The sequence below is a fragment of the Hylobates moloch genome, unplaced genomic scaffold (assembly GCF_009828535.3).
Source record: "Hylobates moloch isolate HMO894 unplaced genomic scaffold, HMol_V3 SCAFFOLD_6, whole genome shotgun sequence".
Lineage (NCBI taxonomy): Eukaryota > Metazoa > Chordata > Mammalia > Primates > Hylobatidae > Hylobates > Hylobates moloch.
The window spans coordinates 59277265-59305037 of NW_026652281.1; the positions used below are offsets into that span (position 1 = coordinate 59277265).

The window sequence follows — 27773 nt, forward strand, 5'->3', positions numbered from 1 at the left end:
AGGAAGGGATCCAGTTTCAGCTTTCTACATATGGCTAGCCAGTTTTCCCAGCACCATTTATTAAATAGGGAATCCTTTCCCCATTTCTTGTTTTTGTCAGGTTTGTCAAAGATCAGATAGTTGTAGCTATGCGGCATCATTTCTGAGGGCTCTGTTCTGTTCCATTGATCTATGTCTCTGTTGTGGTACCAGTACCATGCTGTTTTGGTTACTGTAGCCTTGTAGTATAGTTTAAAGTCAGGTAGCGTGATGCCTCCAGCTTTGTTCTTTTGGCTTAGGATTGACTTGGCGATGCGGGCTCTTTTTTGGTTCCATATGAACTTTAAAGTAGTTTTTTCCAATTCTGTGAAGAAAGTCATTGGTAGCTTGATGGGGATGGCATTGAATCTATAAATGACCTTGCGCAGTATGGCCATTTTCACGATATTGATTCTTCCAACCCATGAGCATGGAATGTTCTTCCATTTGTTTGTATCCTCTTTGATTTCATTGAGCAGTGGTTTGTAGTTCTCCTTGAAGAGGTCCTTCACATCCCTTGTAAGTTGGATTCCTAGGTATTTGATTCTCTTTGAAGCAATTGTGAATGGGAGTTCACTCATGATTTGGCTCTCTGTTTGTCTGTTATTGGTGTACAAGAATGCTTGTGATTTTTGTACATTAATTTTGTATCCTGAGACTTTGCTGAAGTTGCTAATCAGCTTAAGGAGATTTCGGGCTGAGACAATGGGGTTTTCTAGATATACAATCATGTCATCTGCAAACAGGGACAATTTGACTTCCTCTTTTCCTAATTGAATACCCTTTATTTCCTTCTCCTGCCTGATTGCTCTGGCCAGAACTTCCAGCACTATGTTGAAAAGGAGCGGTGAGAGAGGGCATCCCTGTCTTGTGCCAGTTTTCAGAGGGAATGCTTCCAGTTTTTGCCCATTCAGTATGATATTGGCTGTGGGTTTGTCATAGATAGCTCTTATTATTTTGAGATACGTCCCATCAATACCTAATTTATTGAGAGTTTTTAGCATGAAGAGATGTTGAATTTTGTCAAAGGCCTTTTCTGCATCTATTGAGATAATCATGTGGTTTTTGTCTTCGGTTCTGTTTATATGCTGGATTACATTTATTGATTTGCGTATGTTGAACCAGCCTTGCATCCCAGGGATGAAGCCCACTTGATCATGGTGGATAAGCTTTTTGATGTGCTGCTGGATTCGGTTTGCCAGTATTTTATTGAGGATTTTTGCATCAATGTTCATCAAGGATATTGGTCTGAAATTCTCTTTTTTGGTTATGTCTCTGCCAGGTTTTGGTATCAGGATGATGCTGGCTTCATAAAATGTGTTAGGGAGGATTCCCTCTTTTTCTATTGATTGGAATAGTTTCAGAAGGAATGGTACCAGTTCCTCCTTGTACCTCTGGTAGAATTCAGCTGTGAATCCATCAGGTCCTGGACTCTTTTTGGTTGGTAAGCTATTGATTATTGCCACAATTTCAGAAGCTGTTATTGGTCTATTCAGAGATTCAACTTCTTCCTGGTTTAGTCTTGGGAGGGTGTATTTGTCGAGGAATTTATCCATTTCTTCTAGATTTTCTAGCTTATTTGCATAGAGGTGTTTGTAGTATTCTCTGATGGTAGATTGTATTTCTGTGGGATCGGTGGTGATATCCCCTTTTTCGTTTTTTATTGCATCTATTTGATTCTTCTCTCTTTTCTTCTTTATTAGTCTTGCTAGCGGTCCATCAATTTTGTTGATCTTTTCAAAAAACCAGCTCCTGGATTCATTAATTTTTTGAAGGGTTTTTTGTGTCTCTATTTCCTTCAGTTCTGCTCTGATTTTAGTTATTTCTAGCCTTCTGCTAGCTTTTGAATGTGTTTGCTCTTGCTTTTCTAGTTCTTTTAATTGTGATGTTAGGGTGTCAATTTTGGATCTTTCCTGCTTTCTCTTGTGGGCATTTAGTGCTATAAATTTCCCTCTACACACTGCTTTGAATGTGTCCCAGAGATTCTGGTATGTTGTGTCTTTGTTCTCGTTGGTTTCAAAGAACATCTTTATTTCTGCCTTCATTTCATTATGTACCCAATAGTCATTCAGGAGCAGGTTGTTCAGTTTCCATGTAGTTGAGCGGTTTTGAGTGAGTTTCTTAATCCTGAGTTCTAGTTTGATTGCACTGTGGTCTGAGAGACAGTTTGTTATAATTTCTGTTCTTTTACATTTGCTGAGGAGAGCTTTACTTCCAACTATGTGGTCAATTTTGGAATAGGTGTGGTGTGGTGCTGAAAAAAATGTATATTCTGTTGACTTGGGGTGGAGAGTTCTGTAGATGTCTATTAGGTCCACTTTATGTAGAGCTGAGTTCAATTCCTGGATATCCTTGTTAACTTTCTGTCTCGTTGATCTGTCTAATGCTGACAGTGGGGTGTTAAAATCTCCCATTATTATTGTGTGGGAGTTTAAGTCCCTTTGTAGGTCACTGAGGACTTGCTTTATGAATCTGGGTGCTCCTGTGTTGGGTGCATATATATTTAGGATAGTTAGCTCTTCTTGTTGAATTGATCCCTTTACCATTATGTAATGGCCTTCTTTGTCTCTTATGATCTTTGTTGGTTTAAAGTCTATTTTATCAGAGACTAGGATTGCAACCCCTGCCTTTTTTTGTTTTCCAGTTGCTTGATAGATCTTCCTCCATCCCTTTATTTTGAGTCTATGTGTGTCTCTGCACGTGAGATGGGTTTCCTGAATACAGCACACTGATGGGTCCTGACTCCTTATCCAGTTTGCCAGTCTGTGTCTTTTGATTGGAGCATTTAGCCCATTTACATTTAACGTTAATATTGTTATGTGTGAATCTGATCCTGTCATTATGATGTTAGTTGGTTATTTTGCTCGTTAGTTGCTATAGTTTCTTCCTAGCCTCGATGGTCTTTACAATTTGGCATGTTTTTGCAGTGGCTGGAACCGGTTGTTCCTTTCCATGTTTAGTGCTTCCTTCAGGAGCTCTTTTAGGGCAGGCCTGGTGGTGACAAAATCACTCAGCGTTTGCTTGTCTGTAAAGTATTTTATTTCTTCTTCACTTATGAAGCTTAGTTTGGCGGGATAGGAAATTCTGGGTTGAAAATTCTTTTCTTTAAGAATGTTGAATATCGGCCCCCACTCTCTTCTGGCTTGTAGAGTTTCTGCTGAGAGATCAGCTGTTAGTCTGATGGGCTTCCCTTTGTGGGTTACCCGACCTTTCTCTCTGGCTGCCCTTAACATTTTTTCCTTCATTTCAACTTTGGTGAATCTGACAATTATGTGTCTTGGAGTTGCCCTTCTCGAGGAGTATCTTTGTGGCGTTCTCTGTATTTCCTGAATCTGAATGCTGGCCTGCCTTGCTAGATTGGGGAAGTTCTCCTGGATAATATCTTGCAGAGTGTTTTCCAACTTGGTTCCATTCTCCCCATCATTTTCAGGTACACCAATCAGACGTAGGTTTGGTCTTTTCACATAGTCCCAAATTTCTTGGAGGCTTTGTTCATTTCTTTTTATTCTTTTTTCTCTAAACTTCCCTTCTCTCTTCATTTCATTCATTTCATCTTCCATCAGTGATACCCTTTCTTCCAGTTGATCGCATCTGCTACTGAGGCTTCTGCAATCTTCGCGTAGTTCTCGAAACTTGGCTTTCAGCTCCATCAGCTCCTTTAAGCCCTTCTCTCCATTGGTTATTCTAGTTATCCATCCTTCTAATTTTTTTTCAAAGTTTTTAACTTCTTTGCTATTGTTTTGAATTTCCTCTCGTAGCTCAGAGTAGTTTGATCGTCTGAAGCCTTCTTCTCTCAACTCATCAAAGTCATCCTCCATCCAGCTTTGTTCCGTTGCTGGTGAGGAACTGCGTTCCTTTGGAGGAGGAGAGGTGCTCTGTTTTTTAGAGTTTCCAGTTTTTCTGCTCTGTTTTTTCCCCATCTTTGTGGTTTTATCTACTTTTTGTCTTTGGTGATGGTGATGTACAGATGGGTTTTTGGTGTTGAAGTCCTTTCTGTTTGTTAGTTTTCCTTCTACCAGACAGGACCCTCAGCTGCAGGTCTGTTGGAGTTTACTAGAGGTCCACTGCAGACCCTGTTTGGCTGGGTGTCAGCAGCGGTGGCTGCAGAACGGCGGATTTTCGTGAGACCACAAATTCAGCTGTCTGATAGTTCCTCTGAAAGTTTTGTCTCAGAGGAGTACCCGGTTGAATGAGGTGTCAGTCTGACCCTACTGGGAGGGTGCCTCCCAGTTAGGCTGCTCAGGGGTGAGGGACCCACTTTAGGAGGCAGTCTGTCCGTTCTCAGATCTCCAGCTGCGTGCTGGGAGAACCACTACTCTCTTCAAAGCTGTCAGTCAGACAGGGGCATTTAAATCTGTGGAGGTTCTTTGCTGAGTTTTTGTTTGTCTGTGCCCTGCCCCCAGAGGTGGAGCCTACAGAGGCAGGCAGGCCTCCTTGAGCTATGGTGGGCTCCACCCAGTTCGAGCTTCCTGGCTGCTTTGTTTACCTAAGCAAGCCTGGGCAATGGCGGGCGCCCCTCCCCCAGCCTCGCTGCCGCCTTGCAGCTTGATCTCAGACTCCTGTGCTAGCAATCAGCGAGACTCCGTGGGCACAGGACCCTCCGAGCCAGGTGCGGGACACAATCTCCTAGTGTGCCGTTTTCCAGGCCCGTTGGAGAAGCGCAGTATTAGGATGGGACTGACCCGATATTCCAGGTGCCGTCTGTTTCCCCTTTCTTTGACTAGGAAAGGGAACTCCCTGACCCCTTGCACTTCCCGAGTGAGGCAATGCCTCGCCCTGCTTCGGCTCGCGCACAGTGCGCTTCACCGTCTGTCCTGCACCCACTGTTAGGCACTCCCTAGTGAGATGAAACCGGTACCTCAAGCAGAAATGCAGAAATCACCAGTCTTCTGTGTCGCTGGGGCTGGGAGCTGGAGACCGGAGCTGTTCCTATTTGGCCATTTTGGCTCCACCCCTAGGAAGCACTTTTTGAGGCCGATTACATTTTTGGAATTACTTGCCAAGTTGTATTGCCAAGTTGCATTGCAGAACTTGTAAGAAAACTTTTTCTTTTTTTATTTTTATTTAATTTATTTATTTATTTATTTTTTGAGATGGAGTTTCACTCTTGTTGCCCAGGCTGGAGTGCAATGGTGTGGTCTCAGCTCACTGGAACCTCCACCTCCTGGGTTCGAGTGATTCTCTTGCCTCAGCCTCCCAAGTAGCTAGGATTACAGGCGCCTGCCACCATGCCCGGCTAATTTTGTATTTTTAGTAGAGACGGTGTTTCACCATGTTGGTCAGGCTGGTCTTGAACTCCTGACCTCAGATGATCCACTCACCTCGGCCTCCCAAAGTTCTGGGATTACAGTCATGAGCCACTACACCCAGCCAATTATAGCTAAACTTTTAAAAATATTTGTCCCTATAGTTAGAATTTTCATTAGTGTATTTATCTTTTTCATGTAGTCTTGTTCACAAAGGCCATTTTAAAAGTTGCTGCCCCAGGCTTATAAAATAATTTTATAATGTCTTCCTATCGACCATATGAAAAGCATTCATCTCTGAGAAAGTATCACAAAGAAATTCTACTGTAATAATTCAAATATTAAACATAAAAAATTATATTGTATGACAGAATACCAAAAGAAATAGAAAATCTCTGCAAGAGGGTATTTAATTTCTGATGAAAACAAAATAGTACTCTTTACAATTTGGCCTATCACATGGCAGTATTTCTCAAAATCCTGCTAAATTGATGTTGGAGCACACTTCTTCAGGCATTAATGATTTCAGTTATGGTCAATGGTAGTTGATATACAGATAAGAAATAACTGATAGTGATATCAAATCTATACATATTTGACTCTCCCCACATTTCTAAGTGGTCTAGACCAGAACTAGGTTGTTTATATGGTAGCCACTAGTTACATGTGGGCTATTTATATTTAAATTAATTAAATGTAAATAAAATTCAAAATTAAGTTTCTGTGTTGCACTAGCCATGTTTCAAGTACTCAGTAGCCACATATGGCTAGTGAGTACCATATTGGACGGTGCAGCTATGGAACATGTCCATTATCACAGAAAGTTCTACTAAACAAAGTTGGTCTACATTAGAGAGTCTACTACTGATGAATGGAAAATCTCAACCATATACATAAATGTGTGTGTGTATATATATATATATATATATATATACATTTATTTCTATAGCAATTTTCCTTTGGTTATAGGAGGTTTCATTAAATACGTCAAATTTAAATTTTTTTCTGGAAAAATTTATATTTTAATGTAAACAGTTAAAATTGTGCCATGAGCATTGTACTATAGATTTTCATTTCCCTTGTATTACAGGGGGAATGAATTTCAAAAGATTCCATTTTCTCAAGATAGTGAATTATATCATTACCTGGTCTTACCCTTCAATTAGCATTTTCTTTCTTTATAAACATCTATTCTAAGCCCTCTCTGCCTCCAACTTTACTCAGCAAAAGCCCACCTTTATTATGCAGCAAGGAAATCCCACTTTAGAAGGTAGCACTTCTGGCCTCAAACTCCACAGTTGTGAAGTTTATGAGTTACATAAAAAATTAAAATCCTAGCCAGGTCTTCCTGTTGGGTGAGGAGGCCCTTCCAAAGTTCCAGCGAATTCCTTAGTCTGACACAACTTTTCTCAATTCAAAAAGATGAGTTTGGTAACATATATTAAAAGGCAGAAATATGCAAATGCATAAACAATAGAATTTGACATAATTATGTGATAAAGTGAAATGCTCCTGCAGTTATTGAACATGAAGGACCTCTCTAATTCTTCAGAGAAACCGTGAGATAATCCCTACCATTTATGCTTAGCAAGGAGCCACGCTGCAGAGGAAAAGTAGAAATACACACGAGTGACAAAAGCAAAAAAAATGTATATGAAAAACTCTGAAACCACCCTCGATGAAAAGTAATATGTCTGTATTTAAAGAGTAGGTAAATCATATAGTGAATTTAGAAGGTAAAGAAAGAGGTCTATAATTACATGAGCATATAGAAAATGTTAAGTATTTTTGTGAAAAGGCATATAAACAATAATGAATAATCATTTCATATTGAAAATAATTTAATTTTAAAAGGAGATAGTACAAATACAAAAAAAAAAAAAAGTCCAAGTAAGGAAATAGTAGAAATTTCAAATATTTTAGGAATGTCTTTCTCCAGAGTAGCATGTTGTTTAGAAACTAAATTTCCACATTAGATTTCATAGCTCCTGAACATGAATTAAAACCTTGATATTAGCTGCAGAAATGTACATTAGTTTGTGGGGAGGGGAGAAAGAAAATAATGTGCCAACCTCCCAACCATTTCCCCAGACAGATTTTTGCATCTTGGTCATTACACTTACTTTCAAGATTCTTTTCTTGGTTTAAACATGTAATCTTGTCTTTGCCCACTTGCTCACTCTTCAAGAAAGGCTACAGCCGAATAAATTGCCATGCATGTTTACCAATAAACCATTATTTTCCAAGGAATTTTTTCTTAATTTTTAAAATTTAACAAGTTTAACTACAATTAAGAAAGTACTCCCAGCACAAGGACTCTGAAACATTGTTTGGGTCTTGGAAAAGTTTGAAACTTCCAATTCATTAGGACTTTGAGTAGCTATTTTGTACCTAAGAACGAGAATTGATGGAGACAGTGGGACTAAGCACATAATTTTATGAAATATGATGAAAACATGAGAGTTTTGTTATGACACACATAACAATCAAGAACCTGTTTCTTTTTAGCGGGCTCCTAAAAAGTACCTCCCTTATAATTATTAAATAAAAACACTCACTTATTCAGTACTCAGCTAGCTTTTAAGATCTGAATAACAGAAGTACACAGTGAGAGAGGTACTTACATGGTTTCCTTGGATACTGGATGATGCCATTCAGGTCTATGTTTTTATCTGAAAGTGGTGCCCTGTGGAGAAACAAGGCTTGGTGAGTGGCTGTTTATACATAGTAAGTAAATAGGAACTTTGTTTATTTTACAAAGCATTTTTTTATTTTGACCCAGCTTTCCTTTTCTCATAACACCCAACTCCTGTAAACAGCAATAATATGGTAGAACAGGTACTCTGTACAACTCTTTTTAACTCCACTTAAGAAATCATAATTATTAAGGCAGAAGCTCAGAATGCTTTGGCTAAGGATGTTACTCCTTGGGCTGCTTTATATGTCTTGACTATTTTATTTATGTCAGACATATTAATGAATATTGCCTGCCTCTCTATTTTCCTCCAAAGGAATATTTCTCAAACCACTAATAATTAGTCTAAAACATTCACATAAATGATAAATGTCCTTACCTTAACCAAAAGATAAGAGAACTCAAGCTTTAGCCAGTTTCTAAACATGAAGGGTTTCCATAGACCTTAGCTGCCATTTTACACGTTCCAGTGGCATCCTAGATTCCCAATAGTTTTAGTGCTATGAGCATACAATTTTGACATTCAGTCCCTCAGAACTACACACATTCTAATTTTGGTAGTATGAATAATCCCTCCTATGTGATAACTTATTTAACCTTCTAATATTTCTTAGAATCGAAAAGAACAAATGAGCTGCAGCAAAGAATGGCAAATAACTTTTACGCTTAACACAATTTAATAACCTGAAATGAAGTAAGTATGTGCTATGTTTCCATTAAAAAGTTTCCAGCCACAATTAATTGAACGAAAACTTGTCTTGTTCCAAGATTATTCTTGGAAATGTAATTTTAAAATCTGCTTGAAATGAGGAAACTTACTTTTTTATACCATATGAAAGCAATTTCATTTTTTAGGAATGATTTTTGGATAGACTTCCGATTGGATATTTTCCATTGGAACTAGCAGCATAGGGGGTCGGGAGGGGGGAGGGGAGGGAAGCAATTCTGTGTTCTTTTGCCAGCACTGACAAAGGTCTGGTTGTCAGTGATACCTTTACAGCTAAATTTACTCCAGAGTGACAGAAACAGGTGCACCTCGGCCTGCCAGACACTTGTGCAGAGAGATCACGCATCTCACGGCTTGACGATCAAGGGGGCAAAGCCTCGGTCTTCATAGAAAAGGAGAGGAGGCAAACGCAGCCCAAACTGGGGGGTTTCTCTTCAAAGCCAGCTGGTCTGGCTTTATTCTACAGGAATTTTTTTACCTGTCAGGGTTTGGACAACAAAGCCCTCAGCAGGTGCTGACGGGTACAACTTCCTGGAGAAGCAGAAAGGCACTGGTGAGTTTCAATTGCCAAAATATATTTTTTAATCTCTAAAAGTTAATTTTATTGTCTTGAAAGAGGCACTACTGAAGTACCTGTGTTCACAAAGTTGATGAGACCATTGGAATCAGAGCCAACTCACTCAACAGTGGGTTTGCCTGGTGTGAAAGTAAAGCTGTTAGCATATAACAATTTTTTAGGTTTTTTTTTTTTAGGTTTAAAAAAAGATTCTATTTTTAAAATTCGTCTCTTTCATTACTGTTTTCAATATTTGGAAGATGAAGAGTTAATTACATTTATAATATTACACGATTTAACACACATTTTAGTCTCCTTTTTATCTAATTCTGTCATAATCTTCTCTGAATAAAAATTATTTTCTAATAAATCTCCCAAATAAAAAGGTGTAATGGTACACACTGTTTTCGAAAATTACATGTACTGGGTTTTTTAAAATGTGTACATGCTAACATGCTAACAATCTCTCTAGCATGATTAGAGAGAACATGCAATTAACTTTATTTTAATACATTTTTAAAACATATATTGCATGTATGATTAAATAATTTAAAATATATTGCACGTCTAATAATTAAATAAAAGTATATTGTATTATAGTAAATATTATTTAACCATTAAAAGTGGCAATATTTTCTCATTACTTTACGAAGTGTGTCTTTTGAGAAAAATCTTTGAAATTAACAACCAAGACAGTATTAAGGCATGTTTTTACATCACTGATTTCCAAAATTAGTATATTTATGTATTTTTTCTTTTTATTTTGTGAATTCAAAAGTTTAGGCAAAAATATTTTTCCAGAATAGGATTTTAATTAATGCAAAACATGAAAAAATGAGACCACATGTTAGGACATATTTTTAAAAAGTGATTCTATTTCAGGGATTCATTCTTTTAACTATGCTTCACAGCATTTCTCTACAAATTGTTGTATTATAGTAAATTGAAAACATTTATTTAAGCAAGTAAGCAGCTCAAAGCTAGAGCCTATACATAGTAAACATATGAAACCATTTTAATAACCAAATTCCATATTCACAAGCAACATGGGCTAATGAATTTAAAAGAAACAACAGTATACATTGATGAAGAATGCTATAAATTATTATGCATAAAATCAATTTTCTGGGCTGTGGGGGGTAGAATTGGTGCTTAAGAAAGAAAAGACTCCTATCAATATGAATTACTAATACTATGAGGCAATTGTTTTATTCTGATGATCCCATAAATAACTTTCAATCTACATCCTTAATACATGCTTGTATAGTGGAAAAAAAATAAGGTCTGACTTTTTTAATGACCACTGTACCTGAAATAATTTTTAAATAAATGACGACATGGATATGCCACAAATGTATAACTAACATACTCTTTTAAACTGTCGTAATTACTGTTGAAAATTATGAAATATTTGTGGTTTAAAAAATTATCAGAAATACTCCACCCAAACAAAATATTTAATATTCTAATATTTTAAAAACATAATGTTACCCACAAACATTTTAATGAACCCATATTTTAAAACATTAAAACCCAAATATACTTTTTATTATAAATTGTTACATACATATTTCAAATGATTAAAACATTTAAAAATATATATGTATTTATTGCGATTTGAAGCTGCTACTTTCATATATATTTTGTCATGCTTCATTATGTTTCATTATATTGATTCAGACACCTGAGAAACTGTAGTCGCTAAATTTTTAGAATAACTTCATTAGTCTCTTAAAGAATTAGTATGTATTTCATGCACTTGAAAATTTTACTTTTATTTTTCTAGTCTGTTAAATACTGTATTCCTAAACAATCACAATATTTACTTTTAAAGATGATAGTTACTGCAAAACTGAACAACATGTGTTCTTATGTCAACTTCAGAATTATATTTGTTAAGTTTTTACATGCATTACCATTGGCTATAATTATTACATTGTCATTAAGTATAAGCAAACCAAAAGCTTCTGCCAAACTATTGTTTATGACTCTGTCAATTATTTAAGTATAAATGAACCTATTGGAAATAATGTTAGATATAGCTCAAATATTTCAAAATAACTAAAATTTATCATTTTAGCTGTGCCTGAATTGTAGACTTAATCTAAAATCCCATTTTTTAAAATTTTCATTATGAGAAGCTGTAAATTCTTGTCCACCATGCAGCTATGTTTGTCCTTTCTAATAAATCTTCAACATTGTGTCACAAAAAAACTTATGCCAACTCCCTCAATGTATGGGAATGGTTTATTTTAATAAAATATTGGAGTTTAAAGTAGCATTGATTTACACCTGCTCTAAATATTTAACATTAAAACATATGCATTTTAAACATTATTTGCAAGATATCTTCCTATCTTACAGATAGCTTATTTAAAGTGGAGAAAAATTGTTTTCCTGTTTCAGAAAGACACTTGGAAAAACATGTTATTTAACCTTATATATTAATAGGGAAAATCTTGATTCTCCCAGTAGTTAACTTCAATTAATTATATTTTAAATATCAGCCTATTTAATTTCAGTGCAACAAAATTTGCAGCTAAAATGGTTTACTTGTAAGTATTTAAAGCAACAAAAATATTTTGGCAGCTTTATATGTATCTCCTCATTGACCAGCCACCTGACTGACAGCTGTCAACTGTCCATGTGCCAAATGTAACCCAGTAAAGATAAAAATTACATATTACTCATCCCTGTTGATAATACCTGGTGCCAGTAGGTTTTCAAATAGGAATAACTAGACTATAGATAAAAAACAAGTAAGTGGGGAGTCATTTCTACTGCCTACCATTCCTCCTTTGTCATTAACTCATTTCCCCTTCTTTTTCCTATTGATCCCTTTTCCCTTGCTGTCCATATATACAGAGTTATCTTCCTTAAAGGAACTTTCAGAGTATGTTACAAGTCTGTGTCCATGAAAATACTGGGCAGCCAGGTAATGATGCCCACACATTTCTTTTAGTCATATTTTCTTTTGAGCTCATAAACTATTTCGGAGTTATGGAAAGAAAGCTTTAAAGCTTTCAGCTTCTAATTTTCAAAGAAAATGAAATCAAAGAACAAAAATGAAATTTACCAAAGGTCACCAAGGTGTTGACCTTTATGTAGATACAGATTTGGGTCTGTTTCCCAACTTAATATCCAGTGATTTTTTTTTCTAATTAGACTTTAAACATGTTGACTATTAAACTGTAAGTAACAATGATCACATGGAAAATTAATGTGAATTATATTCCTTTGAAGAACCCTTTTCAGTCACCAAACTTAATACCTTGTTAGAGAAATACACATTTTTATCACAGCATATTAAAATGTAGTTCTAAAAAATACAAAGACTATAAATGTACTAAAACATCTATGGTACAAAAGTTTATTATTTGTTTTACCATTTACATGGATTTCCAAACTGGAAATATTTATGAATGTATATGAAATAGCAGAAATAAAAAATAATCAAAGGTAATACATACATTTAGAAGATAAATGTAGAAATCAAAAATATAGGTTGGAATATAGGGTTTTTTTTTAAGATTGGGAGTAATTAAAAATACAAAATATACTAACACATAAGCATATGTATATATTCAAGTGCATAATACATTATATAGTTCATATAACTGCCTTAACAACTTACTAGCTTGTGTGTGTGTATATATAACTATCTTCTATTAATTCCAAAATTATTAATTATATTGGTAAATATGGTGTATTTATATAATTTGTTGATAATATTTTTGCAATATATTGATCCAGTCAAGGTCATGAAAATATTAATACTCAGCCAAATATTTGTCTTCTTGATCTCCAGAAAAGAAACTGTTTAGTTGAAATCTACCACATTCTGAATTTATAAGAATTTATCTTAGTCCTGGCCTTTGGAGCAGTACTTGCTTATAGGAAGTGTTAGCTTTAAAACCCAGACATGTAAATTAATAAGAAAAAGAGAAGGGGTAAAGCTTAAAATATTGAGAAAAAATATGGAAGGAAATTGTGGCTAGGGTTCCCCTGCAAGGGATTAATCTAAAATAACCAACAATTTTATGACTAACAACACCATTTAGCAACTAAATTGTTTACCTAAATTTGAAAATATACTTGCTTATTCCATTACATTTAGTCCAAATAAACATTAGTCATTAATCAACAAACCATTTAACAATATGTAATAACAGTATGCAAATCAATTGCAAGCAAAATAGTAAATAGCATCCATTTCTAGCAATTTGAAAGATAGGAGTGTCAAAGCAAAATGTGCAAAATCACAAGACTTTCAAGTAAGTTTAATCATTGCCCTACATCCCAAAGGGGTTTTAGTGAAAATAAGTGACTTGTCCCTTATCTGCTTTTGAAGGATCATAAAGGCTTCCTCATTAGAGTTAAAGAGTGTTCTTCAAAGAGCACCAGAGCAGAAGTAGGAAGATTTGAGTTGGACTCTCTGTTTCACTGCAAAGTCATTTTGTGACTGGAAACAAGTCACTTAACCTCTGTGAGGCTAATGAATGGATGGGTCTTTTTGGCCATTTTATACAAATCATAGAAAAGGAAGTTTTAGTTATCCAATGAAAGACATTTCCTTTGTTTTCGTGTGAGGAAGTCTCAAAAGGAATCTGGACCATTATTGGTGGGTTCCTGTATGCAATGACTGGGCCCCACCCTGTCCCTATTGCTGTAAGTAGCCCACCATGTAGGCATTCCAAGTAATTAAAACTGACACAGTATCTAGCCTGCAAAGCCAGTGGGGAAAACAAAATCACTTTGCAATATATTCCAGAGCATCAGGCCATATTTTTTCCACTTGGGGACCCTAGTAACATAATACAAAAAGTCTCATTCTCAAAACTGTATTATGACACAAAGCTTTGAACTTTCAGTATGCACTATAAGGCTAAATTGACAAAAAAGTACTGAATGGTCATTTAATATTTTTAATTTTATAAAATGACAGGACAATTTTTAAACTTAGAAAGATATTCTCCACACACACTGCTGTAAGCCAGCATGATAATATATTTGTTTATGTCAGGAAAATGTTGGAACAAGAAACAGTGTTAAAAATATCTGAATCCTAGTACAATATGTCTGCTGCATATAGGTATTTAGGTTATGTATGATGAATAAATAGATTGAAAGAATGGATAAATACAGATGGGGAGTTCAATATTTTTAAGGAAAACTTGTAAACTAAAGCAATACTTTTGCAATAGTAATAATCATTTATTATTGCTATTTTATGCTCATGAGGACAGAATTAAAACATGATTAATGTATTTTTTTAAAAAATCTTAATACAAAAGAGGTTAAAGACCTAAGATATGGATCACTCTGTTGACAAGGATGGCAAAGTTGTGCAGGCCCTTTATGACTGCTTGGCCGATGGAGGTGATTACTGAGGTCACAAGGAACATCCGCATTGATTGAAAATCTCTTTACAGAGAAGCCACATTCCTCAAGTGACTATGACCAGTGCCAGTCCTATTTTCATGGAGTCTAAGCTCACAGCAGCTGGCAGTCACTGAAGGATGAAAATGTTTGGGAGTCACTTATCACCAATGGTAGAGGTCCCTGGATCTGAAGCCCATTTTACAGGTTTTGCAGAGGTATCAGGACCCAATGAACAGATTCCATCCAAGAAAAGATAATGGCTATCCCTCAATTAAGTACAGACGAAGAATTGTACAGAAATTTGAGATAATTAGGTTTCCATATTGCTTAACTGGTTTTCTAATTTCAACAGGCAGAATATTTGTGGCATGTCTTTTTTTCTTGTTTACAATTTTGAATCAAGATTCATCTTACTATCTTGAAAGGTTCTCATGACTTTAAAAGTTCCACAAAATTTGTTAACATTAGTGGAGAGAACAGGAGTGAATAACAAATGGAGAGAAAAAAAAGCTATGGCATTAGAGGGACCTGTGGATCTTATGCTTCCCTTCACCTTAAGAGAGTGGCATGCAAATAAGTGCTATGCAAGAACCACCTGAGGAGCCTGTTATAATGCAGATTCCTGAGATTGCAGCTAAGTGGGCCTGAGGTGGGGCCCATGAATCTGCATTTTCACATGCACCTGGGTGATTCTGAGGCACTTTGGTTCTTTGCGCTAGACTGTTAACATCCTCACAAGGAGCCCTCTTTTGTGAGAAGGATAGTTCTCCTGCTCTACAGTAACAAGAAAACTAACATTTAGTGATCCCAAGTCCCAAAAGATGAAAGGCAGCATATGCACACAACTATAGACTTTACCTTTTAAAATGTATTGTCTGCTATAATTAAACACTACTGTGTTGGGTAGTTCATTTATTTTAATTATCTTATGTAGACTGGAAAATAAGTGTCATCAAATACTAGTGAAAAGCCAGAAAAAAAATCATTCTCAAGTTTTTCTTAAGTTTAAGATGCTAAATAATACGGCCTGAAATGTGATAAAACGGCTTGAGCAAACTCTTCAGGATAGCCATTAAAACAATACAGACAGTGCTTATTATGGGAAGTATGAGAGCGTAGAGCATACACATTCACCAAGTTTTAGAATGCTCAATTAGTCATCACTGACCTGCGGAGTTTAAGAGGTTATAGCCCACTGATAATGTGAGAGAAACCATAGGCTTTATTCTCCTGTGGGTGAGTTTATTTTGTGGCCATAGGGCTACACAAACTAGAATCTCACGGCTACGTAAGGATGAGATGAGACTGTGTGGATGCATGAACATAAATCCTTCACAAATACCATATAACCAACACAAGCACAGACCTTATTCATTGTAAGTTAATCATCATTGCAATCAAAGAGTAATTACAGTGATTAATAACAAAAAATAATCATAGAAGTTATTCTATGACCACATTATCTACAACATGCATCATCAATTGTTTAGAAATAAACTCCTTTGGTGAAGATATTTTATTTTGAAGTGATTCTGATAAATCAAAAAAGAATAATACCCTATGGTTCTGAAACAGAAAATGTAATTTTCCAACGCAAAGGAAAAATCCTGTTAATAACCAGCTGTGTGTGTGCGCGCACGCGTAGCTTTACTGAGTTCACAACTGATAATAAAGAATTTACAACTGAAAATGAAGAGAGGAAGCAGAAAAGACAAAGGAAGGAAGGAAGGAAAGAATAAATGAATGAATGACAGATGGAAGGAAGAAAGGAAGTTAAATGGAATAGTTGGGAGGAAATCTGTTGGCTAGCTATTTAGCCTTTGCTAAAGGGGTCAAAAGGAATAAGAAAGTTGTAGAATGTTTCTTACTTTAGTAGTGTTCAAAATCTTTGACTTAGAATCTTATTTCTTCCTTCTGAATCTTGAGTGATGATTTTTAATATAAAATGCATTCCATTTGATATGGATACTCTTTATTTACAGATTTAAGACTACACTAAGTTGGGAAATTTTTGTTTATGTACCCTGTCTTTGCACATAGGAAGATGCTTTATCTGTGATTTAATAGAGGAGATAGAAGCCAGAATGAAATTTGCCCTCTGACCCTAAACCTCTCCCCAACCCTTTCAAATTCTCTCTTTCATCCAACAAGTGGTACACACTCTCTTCAAAGAGTTCTTAAACCCTGTTCAAGACATTTCTGGATAAATAATCACTAATTACACCTCTGGTGGCTTTGGTGGGGCAGAAGAGAAAGCACACAGGGTAAGTCTGAATGACAACATAGTCACTATGGTACAAGGGACAAGCAGTGGCTGCGTGCCTCATACTGCAAAGAGGGAATAGAAAAAGAGACCAGAGGAACAGGTAATACAATGTACAATTTTTTAAGTATATAAATTTTCAAGGAGTATCTTAATATTTTGCTGATAGAGAGTTCATCTTCCAATCCCAACATTTTCAAAAACAAAATTGCTTCCTCAAGTAAGAGCCAGGTTTCCCATTTACTTGCATCCAAGGCTTAGATCTGTGTGGACAAATGAAGTCGCTGCTGGCGGGAGGGACCTGAGACATACTGAAAGTGCTCCCTAAAACACCTCCTGACCAACACAGCAGGGTATCTGTGGAAGCATGGATACTCCTTTGGATTATGAATTCTTTTCAGAAAACTTTTGAAGAGAGGTTCATTTAAAGTGGTTGCACAATGATACCCTGTCATGGATTAGGCGGCTGAAGTGGCCGGCTCCTCTGATAGAACATAGTTGGAAAGAATTCCAGGGACATAAAGGGGCGGCTGAGGGATGAAAGGACTTTGTAGGTCGCATCAGTGGAAGGCCCAGAAGAGAAAGAAGCACTTGTGAAAGAGCTATTACTGATTGTAAAAATTGCTGCTGGGTGAGTGGAGCATGCCAAAGTGAAAGCAGGGCCTGCTGAAGGTGAGTATAGGGAAGAGAGTGACGTAAAGACAAACTTTCACAACATCACAACTGCGCACATATGCTACACAGATAAGAGCCCTGATTTAAGAGGAGTTCGCTGGGATCTAATAGGAAGCCACTAATTCAACATATTTATGCTCAGTTCCCTTAAATTTAAGATTATATAATGAATAAACAATTTAGAAGATGTCTGAGGTAACTAAAAAATAAAATCTTGTAGCATTATTCTGGGCAAATGGGTATGTCATTACTTTCATAAGTCTGATGAAATCCAATAAGAATACCCCCAAAAAAGTTTATCTAAAGACAATATTATATAGAACACTGACAAGGATAATATAGTTAGCAGTCCAACATGTAAGATTTCTTGGTATAATACATATTAATTGAATAAACATACGACCATAAATATGTTTATATTTACTTTATATATCAAATACTTTACATAAAATAACTGTTTGGAAGCATGAAACTGACAGAAAAGAAAACATCTTTTAAAATATCATTACATAACTACAACGTTGAGATGTTTTCCAGGAATGTGGGGTAGTTCTTGAAAGTGAAATGGTATATAATAGCTAACATTTATTGAGAATTTTCTATATGCGAGGCACTAAGCGGCCACAGAAGTACAATTTCATGTGCTTCTCTCAGCAAAATCATTATCATGGGTAGTTCCTGCCACCTTCCCCATTTTACAAAAAGGGCATTTAGAAAATTAAGGTCAAAACAGTTATTTAGTGTCTAAACGTGGATTCTGGTCCAGAGTTTCCTAGTTACTCTCCACTGCCCATTTTATACTCTTTGAAAAAAACATTTCCCATGCTGTTTACAGATGATCTATAACTACCAATTTAGTGAAAATGACTTTTTTAAAAATTACCAGACCTTTTACGAGTGTTACTTGTCAAAACTGTCTCCTTAAAGGCTATACAATCATATCAAAAATACCTTTGAAATTCCTCTTTTATATCTTCAATTAGTGTCGATTTATGAGACAAATATCAAATAATCTAATGCTTCATACTCAAATCTCAGTTTTCATCCTGTTTACTACATTTGGCTTGGATTTACTTTTGGAAAAAAATTCATCCTTAATGATAAAGATTTGCCAACAATCAGGCCAGTTTTAAGACTGTGTAGCAAATCCCTGAGGAGATTTCTAAATAGACTTGAGCAAAGGCAACATTATTGAAATAAATGGTCTTCTAAAGTGTCTACCTTAAAGATGATGTCATACATTTAGATATGTATTTCTGAAATATTTTCTGGTGGGACAAAAATATCTATTATATTATCCCTATAAGTGAACAAATGTTACGAATACAAGGAAGCAGTATAGCATCATAGCTAAGGGTAGAGTATTGGAAACAAACACATTGGTTTTATGTCTTTTGGCACTTAGGAACTATATGGCCCAGGGCAGGTCATGTCAGCATTCATAGCTTTAGTATGTAAAATCTGTAAAATGGGGACAATAATAGTACATGTCTAAAAGGTTGTTCTTTGAATAAAAGGAAATAAAGCTTATAAAGCAATTAATACAGAGCCTGACAAATAGTACGTGGCCATTAAATGTTAGGTACTTCAAACATTCATTTCAACCCATACTCTAATAAGATAGTATTATTTTTGCATATATACTCCAGATATCATTGTATTAGGACTAAGAACATTACTGATTTAAAAGATTTAACTACACATTTAGTATAAATAAATAAATAATAGTCCATAGGAAATCTGGCTTTTGGTTTGAGTCTTTGACTCAATCAGTACTTTGGTGAAACAAACTGGTTTTAATCACTGACTTAAATTTAAAAGTTTTATTGAGTTTTACTTTTAATTCTCACCATATTACAAAATAATTTAGAAACTTCCTCCCAGTGAAAATTAATTGTTTCTTCCTAAGAAATTAGAATATTGATATAATTATGTGCCTCCTTGTTCCAGAATTTCTATAAAATTACGTATTGAAAGCATATAGATCTATGCATGATCTTACCTTCTTGAAAACATAACATTTTCTATTATATTGCTTGGTTTAAAATATAGGATTATAAATAAAATATTTTATAAATAATTTTGTAAGCTCCAGATAAGTAGAACATAGTCATTTAAAAAAATTACCTGGAAATGGCTGGTACAGTAGCTCAAGCCTGTAATCCCAGCACTTTGGGAGGCAGAAGCGGGCGGATTACCTCAGGTCAGGAGTTCAAGACCAACCTGGCCAACATGTTGAAACCCCATCTCTATGGGAGGCAGAGGTTGCAGTGAGCCAAGATCACACCACTGCACTCCAGCTTGGGCAACAGAGCAAGACTCCATCAAAAAAAAAAAAAGAAAGAAAGAAAGAAAGAAAGAAAAAGAAAAAATACCTAGAAAGATAGAATAATGTACATTTTGCCATGTGGTAGCTTTTTTCCTTCTTTTCTAAACTCTTCTTTCTTAACTTGGGGTCTTCGCTTAATAACTAGTGTTAGCATGAATATCAGATACAAAATTTTTATTGACATTCCCTAAGTCTCTTTTTTTCTGTAATACATACTTAATCATAAAATCAGTATAAATCATAAACATCTCAGGTGGGACTTTATTAGAACCAAAAATGCAAAATGTCTATGCTTCTGTTTTTCAAGAAATGGTACAGTCCCCTAACATAGCTGTAGTGTTGATCATATGTCTAACAGAACTACTTCTAGATCCTCTTGAACAGAACTCTCCATTAGGCATTCTGTGGGCTACCCCTTCCCAGCAGGCTTTTGCCCAACCCAGTTGCCATAGATGGCCATCAGACATTTGGAATGACATCAGGAGACAATCTGAGCAGACTCTTCCCTAAAGAATTCAAGCGAGCGGGAGACTGAAGATATCAATGTCATCTTGGCTGACAACAGCATTCCAAAGGTCAACCAGGGTGAAAAGAGGATAGACTCTGAGTTTTCAGTGCCTTTTCAGCAGCCAAGTGGCTAACAAGTATAATAAAGCATCCCCCAAAAAAGAAAAAAAATCCTAGAGGCATGATGTCAGTGAAAGGGAAATAAGGCAACCTGTACAGTTAAGTCATGGTATTTTAAAACATTTTACCTCTTCAAAGGTAAATCTCATCCTGAACCAATTCCCACCTCTTGGATGACCTACTTCTTTCTGCTGTGATAACCCCAGTATGGGTGAATAAAGAACTTAATGGTATAGAAGTGGAAATTCTTTGCATTAGATTAAGAATGGCTAATTTTTACTGCAGTTTATCACTTTTCCAGCCCTGTGCTTTATGCTGAATAGCTCATTTAATCCTTATAACAAAGTTTTGAGGGTAGCACATTTTGTTCCACATTTTACAAATGAGGAAACTGAGGCAAAGGGAGATTTAAACCATATGCATAATCAAACAGTTATCATGTGATACAGCCAATTGGCTGTTGGCCACACAGCCTCTTCCAAGTCAGGCCAGCCTTCTCAGTCGTCAGCCATGGAGAAGGTGAGGCCTTCTTCCATGTCTACAAGCACTTGAAGAAGTGAAACATTTTCTCTAAGGATACTGGATTTTAGGGAGAATGGGAAGAATGCTGAACCACATGCAAATGGTAAATTAAGAAGAGAAATAAAGACAATAATTCAAATATAAATGTAAACCTACACTTTTAAAAGAATTTGTTATTATTAATTTAAAATTATTTAATATTCATAAGTACTCTTATTTGGACACTTCAGGGATCCTTCACTAAGGGTTAAGTTAAAAGGCAACTACTGTAAAAGAGCAGAATTAATACCAACAGTTCACTCCTAATTAACAGTAAGATATATAGAATACAAACATGGCATTAAAAACAAAACAAACCCAAAAGACAGAACAAAACAAAACAATAAAACTAATAAGAAAGCTTATTCTTTGGCTAAACCTTTATGATGTATTCTGTTGCCTTATATGTTTCAGATAGTGTAATTTGTAATAATGTTTTGTTAGGGCCGGGTGCGGTGGCTCACGTCTGTAATCCCAGTACTTTGGGTGGCCGAGACAGGCAGATCACAAGGTCAGGAGATTGAGACCATCCTGGCTAACACAGTGAAACCCCGTCTCTACTAAAAATACAAAAAAAGAAAAAATTAGCTGGGTGTGGTGGTGGATGCCTGTAGTTCCAGCTACTCGGGAGGCTGAGGCAGGAGAATGGCATGAACTCACCAGGTGGAGCTTTAAGCGAGCCGCCGAGCTGAGATCGCGCCACTGCACTCAAGCCTGGGCAACAGAGCAAGACTGCATCTCAAAAAAAAAAAAAAAAAAAAAAGATTTGTTTGTTATTAACATTTCTGAGCCAGTTCCATCCTAGTTATATCATAATGAATGTATCTGATATCTTTATCAAATTTGAGAAAGATTATGCTTTGCTAACAATTTTCACCTTAGGTAACACCTTTCCTCTCTGACCTTAAGAATGCTTTTTAGCTCTTTAAGACGATAATCCCATTTCCTCAGAATTTTTAAAGTAGAATTAAGCACAGTGTTATCCCAATTAGCCTCTTAGAAAAGGCATTATATGAATCTATGACACTACCAATAATACACTTTTAGTTTGGGAGATAGTATTATTCCCCATTCTCCTCATTCTTTGTTAAATGGGATTTCTTCCTGGAGGAATACTTAGCAGTATTTTTTCTTGTAAAAGGGTACTCTTGCCTAAAATTTTCAGTCAAGCTGACTTTCTATAAGATGAATTTGCCTAGAGAGATGTCTTTGTCTGGCACAAAGTATACTGGACCCTGTTAGGGGACCCCTTATCTTCTTTCCAAATTTATGACATAACTTTGGGGGCATCACTTAACTTCTCTGGGCCTGATTTCTCTTGCCTATAAAAAAATCAGATGTCTGGGTGAAGTGTTCCCCAAGGTCTCTTTCAGCAGGAAGATACTGAAAGTCTGACTTTAAAGCTTCTCACATTAGTGCCAAGTAACAGAAACTCCAAGAGTGTCCTAAAATGTGGCTGGTATCAGTCATAATGTAATTTCTTTCTTTCTTTTCTTTCTCTCTCTCTCTCTCTTTCTTTTTTTAACCAGCATTCATTTTGAACTCTATAGCAGTATTCTCCAGTAGAACTTTATGCAGTGATGTAAATGTTTGACATGTCGCTGTCCAATAAGGGAGCCACTAGCCACATGTGGCTATTGAGCACTTGAAATATGGCTAGTGGAACTGAGGGACAGAATTTATTTTTATTTTATCTTATTTTAATTAATTTAAATAGCTACCATCTTGGTAGCCACTAAATGTTTCAAGAACATGATAACATAAACGTTTTTACACCTTTGATGTAATTGAGTATTCCACAATGCCAGACAGATCAAAGAACAGCACAGATATCTGCATTTAGTGACAGCATTTTTGTAAGACATCCTAGAACCGTTCACCTGTGTTAACAAATAAAGGGGGTACAAGGAGAAAGGAAGCTTTCTGTTTTGTCTTTAAAGTGTGTGTTTTATCCTGAATACCCTACTTCTTGCTTTACTTTGTGGCTTTTTCCTAGCCAAAACTCGCACACGCGTTAGCTTAATAGAGCTATGAGTTGGCTTTTGTTTTTTGAAAAATAATTCCTTAGATGCTGAGAGCTCAGACTATAAAATCCAGTTTGGGGCCCGTGTTCTTTCCTATTGGTCTGTCAGGTGAAAAACTCCGGCTGGCCAGAGTGGGACAGGGGCGGCGGCTAAACCTGCAGAGCCCCTCTTGCTCTCCCAGGTTTGCAAAATGGTTGGAGCGCTTCGGGCAGCCTGCGTCACCAGACGTGGACCGTGTGCCAGCGCTTTGTGCACTGTTAAAGGGTGGGTTCATTTACTTGGCCCCTGGCATTTTCGTGGGTCGCTCTGAGCCCGTCCCGAGCTCTTTTGGATCGTATTTCTCCAGCCCAGGATCCCAAAACCAGACCAGCAGGACAACTACCCCCGGCACTGCCACCGCCCGTTTCCACAGTCCACCCACAGCCGTTGCGCCCTCCTCCATTCCCCAGAGCCCATCACGCACCCTCTTTACCAACAAACCACCGGACGCTTTTCCCCCAGCCGTGACTTCCACAACCCCCAACTAAATACAAGTCGGCACACCCCCTTTCTTCCCCGCGCCAAACCAGCGTGGCCGCCCACTCGTCGCAGCCAGGCCCAGCAGGTCCCCAGGAGGGCCTAGAGCCTGCCTCCTGCTCGCCCGTGGCGCACGCACGTGGCGCACTCACCCCCTACTAGCAGCCTCCGAGCTCTAGAAACACTCCAAGGAAGGAACCCCCGCCCCTTCAGCTCCGTCGGCCCTGGAGAAAAGTGGGTGGGCGGGGGGGGGGGGGGGGGAAGCAGAGACGGGCAGAGAAAAGAGTATATAGGTGATGAGAGCAGTGTTGGAGGGGAGGATCGGCAATAATTGGATGCCGTTGCAGCTGTTGCGCCTTTACTGAACGCCCAGCCAGCGCGGATTCACTTTTCACACAAATCAGCCGGAGGGATTGTTGCTGCCTGCAATCAATAACTCAGCGGAGTGAGTTGCTCAAACTAGAGGCGTCCCTCGTCTGGGTCTTTGAGGGCCGTCCGGATTGAGTGCCAGCGCTCTGCTTTCCAAACAAAGAAGTGAGCACTAAAACGCAGGACGAGATTTTTAATCCCCACTTCCACCACGACCCCGGGTAAAGATTTTTTAAAATGAAAAAGCACACACATAGTAAGGTATCTAGAAGAAACAGGTAAAAGGGGAAGTGTGAAAATCCATTCCTTGAATTGAAGGTTTCTGTGATATTTCAAGAAATGGGATAGAATCAATGTTCTAATGAACAACATTTAACAATTTTGTAAGTAAAGGTAAAGTCGCATTAAATTTAGTCATGCATGTGGATATTTTTGAATCAGCCACACACTTGCAAGCAAATTACTGATCAAGCCTTATTTGGACATATTGATTACAGGAAAAGGGAGAAATGTATCATAATTTGTAGTGTCGTTTTAAAAAAAAAAACCTTACCATACGTTTCAGATGTTATTTCATGAAGATTGCATTTCTATAAGGTGAATAGGCCCTGGGAGATGTGTATTATGATTCTCACTTAATAGACTGTAAAATGAAGCACAACTGGAAGAAAGAGAACTCACCAAATCACTTGGTAGTGACTACAAGACCAAGTTTGGACTCACTCACTGTGGGCCTGAGCCTAAAAACCTAAACTCAACTAACACCCATAAAGTAAAACTGGCCAAAATTTTTCATTTCTCTTTGACTCTGAAGCAACTTAAAAATAAACCTCAGAGATGTCAACCCAAATATAGAGGCTTTATAAATGATCCTTCACTATGCAAAGTCCTCCTGCTATTACAAATGGGAAAAGAGATATTGACCATCCTGGTCTGATGTGTCTCAAGGCTGGTTCTCTTTCTGGGACTAGCCTCAGTCTGAAGCCAAGGAAAGGTTCATTTGTGTGCACAAAGTCATGGAAAGCTAGGCTAAAACAGAAATCAGAACACAGGAGCATTTGTCTGTGCTCAGTACAGTTAAACACTGCTTGGAAGAATAAGGTATTATTGGTAATAGAATTTATAAACCGTACTGAATACACATCACTAATCCCAAAGTATTTTAAATTGGCCTTTAGGCAATGCATAAAATAAGCCCTTTCAGTAACCTCAACTGCATTGCAAACATTTCCCAATTTGACAAATTGTGTTAGCTTCGGATATAATGGATTTAACATTCTTCTATAATTCTCTATCAGATATAAAACTGAAGGTACAGAAATACAGATAAATATAGAATCCTTAGATATGTGTAAACCTTGTCTTAAAATAACAAATCCTTTGTATATTGCAAATTCTCAATCATAGACATTCCACAGCCTGTATATTCTTCTTGGGTTAATGCTGCACGTAGTGAATTTTTGAAATTTAGATATTTGGCACTATTTATATTAAAGATTATTATCACAATACATGACAATTTCAGTTGTCTTATATTCAAAACACTTTGGTTTAAAATCAGAATATTGTTACTTCAGATTAGAAGTTTTAGAAATAAATCTATTTGAAAGTATTTTCATATCAGCGTTAACAAAATACTATATACTGTTTTGCACTTCCACATTTGAAGGTGCCAAAGAAGAGTTGCAAACTGTGAAGTAACTTCTATGAAGAGATGAAGTAAAGAACGGAAGGCAAATGACTGTGGCAGTAAAGAAGTGTATGTGGTGAGTGCTCACATTTGTTTTTATCATTTACCACAGAGTTACCATAAAGGTAAAACTGCCAAACTCCTTGGCCTTAGGTATTTACAGAATAGACGTGTATAACAATAATAAAGAGTTAAATGACCACCATACACTTTATATTATAAGCAATGACATATCATTTTGCTTAAAGATCATGTCATCTTTCAGGGCCTACTTTTGCAAGTACTGTATCTTATACAATTAATCTATTTCATGGGAAGTCCTGTGTATCATCAATACTATAATTAGACAAAGATTAAAATATGTAATGCTATTGGAATTTGTGTTTCACTGCTTTTTAGATTTTTCTAAACTACCATGTTCACTTATCATGTTTGTGTTAAAAGTATTCTGGCTGAGGAACAAATACTATACAGTTGAATAATCTTAAGGGGTACATTAATCTATAGCCTTTCTTCATCTCAGGGTGGGTTGCTGTGGCAACCGCCCCAGTTCACTTTAAAATAATTTTTAAAGCTCACTTCAAGAGCTACACCCAGCGTGGGCCAGGCTTAAAAGCAGGCAGACCCAGTGCACAGGGCTTTAGTGGACCGCTGCTTTAATGTAGGGAAGTAGTGAAGAGAGGAGGTTGGAGTAAGATGGTATGCAGCTCTAAACAGAAATTGCAACATTAGATTTCCCTGGAGTTAAAATCCTGAGGAGTATGATCTCTGTAACTTCTATGACACTTTAATTAAATATATTGCTAAACATAATTCTTTTGAGGGAAAAACAAGTGACTCTATATTTACATTAACAATAAAGCATGTACTACTTAATGTAGGAAATATTTGGTGATTAGAAAAAAAAAAAGCTGGTACAGTAGTACATCAATCCCAGACATAATTTTCTTTTAAAGGAATTGTCACCTATTTATTTAACTGGATAGACCCCTACCTTCCAATTGGTTTAAAGGGTAGAAACATTTTCTGTTTTCCAGTGATAGAACTGGAATAGGTTACAGAACTCATTTAACAAATAAGCAAACTGAAGCCTAGAAAGGACAAATCCCTTAGTAAGGCACAAATTTTGAACTAGATAGAGAATCTAGGTCTCCTGACACCTAGTACAAGCTCCTCCCTATATGAGAAAATAGTCTGATCCTAACCAAGTATCATTAGATGGCAAGGATCAGGATGATTTTAAAGAAAAAACAAAAACAAAAACAGAAACCAAAAGTACAGAAGTATTTAAAGAATACAAAGCACACTCTGGATTAACTACTTTGTGGATTACTCAGGAATAGTTTTAAATCTCAGGTGATTTTCTATTGTATATTTCTTCATATCTCTTCTCTTCTGCTTCAACTATAAAGGCTCATGGGAAGAAAACTAATGGTAATATTAACTTAAGTCACACATAATTAAGAAGCTAAATCTGCTGAGGGGAAAATCCTATATTTTAAAAGGCCAACTGTGATACATTCCAGATCCAAATTATTTTCAAATTATCTAGTGTGGGGTTATACTTACTTTTGAATGTTTGCAGTATCATTGATAATTAGGGGTTTGTTATAATGGGTATTATTAAATAATTATTTAAAATATGAAAAGGTAAAATAAAATAATTTCCTTTTGAAAGAAAATCTAAAACTGAAGTGTACTGTGGTAAACAGAAATACCCTCTATAATTCATCAAAAACAGCAGGGCTGAAATTCATGTATTGGCTATGTGTTTGCTCATGTCAAATAGACTGTTGTAATTCGCTGCATTAATTTTAGGCATTATGGCAATAAACTTAGATGGTCCTTCAAATGCTTTGCTTTTTCAGGACCTTTGTGAATCTTGAAGAAAATTAATTTTATTTTTACCACCATATATAGACATATCTTAGTATTCGAAATATCTTTGCCCTTTAAATTTTTGGATTTTCAGAGAAGTTGTACTTTGAATGGAAACCTGATACAGATGCTCTCTGCCATATTATTAAAATGAATTCATGGTAATGACAAACTCAACATTTGAAAAACCGGCAAACAAAATACATTGTAAATACTA

The 27773-nt window shown here is 36.4% G+C and overlaps 1 protein-coding gene and 1 long non-coding RNA gene across 4 annotated transcripts in view; one reads left to right on the top strand and one right to left on the bottom strand.

Annotated features, from left to right (window-relative positions):
- Positions 1-27773, bottom strand: part of LOC116471015 (uncharacterized) — a 68208-nt gene that overhangs the window by 38332 nt on the left and 2103 nt on the right. Inside the window, exon 2 of the long non-coding RNA XR_009214102.1 lies at positions 7889-7950. This is a non-coding gene — a long non-coding RNA (uncharacterized LOC116471015). The remainder of the gene's footprint in view (positions 1-7888; positions 7951-27773) is intronic.
- Positions 23885-27773, top strand: part of MEF2C (myocyte enhancer factor 2C) — a 170420-nt gene continuing 166531 nt past the window's right edge. For all 3 annotated transcript variants that reach the window (XM_032156859.2, XM_032156861.2, XM_032156870.2), the window contains exons 1-2: positions 23885-24209; positions 25658-25754. The gene's annotated coding sequence lies outside the window, so the exon portion shown is untranslated. The remainder of the gene's footprint in view (positions 24210-25657; positions 25755-27773) is intronic.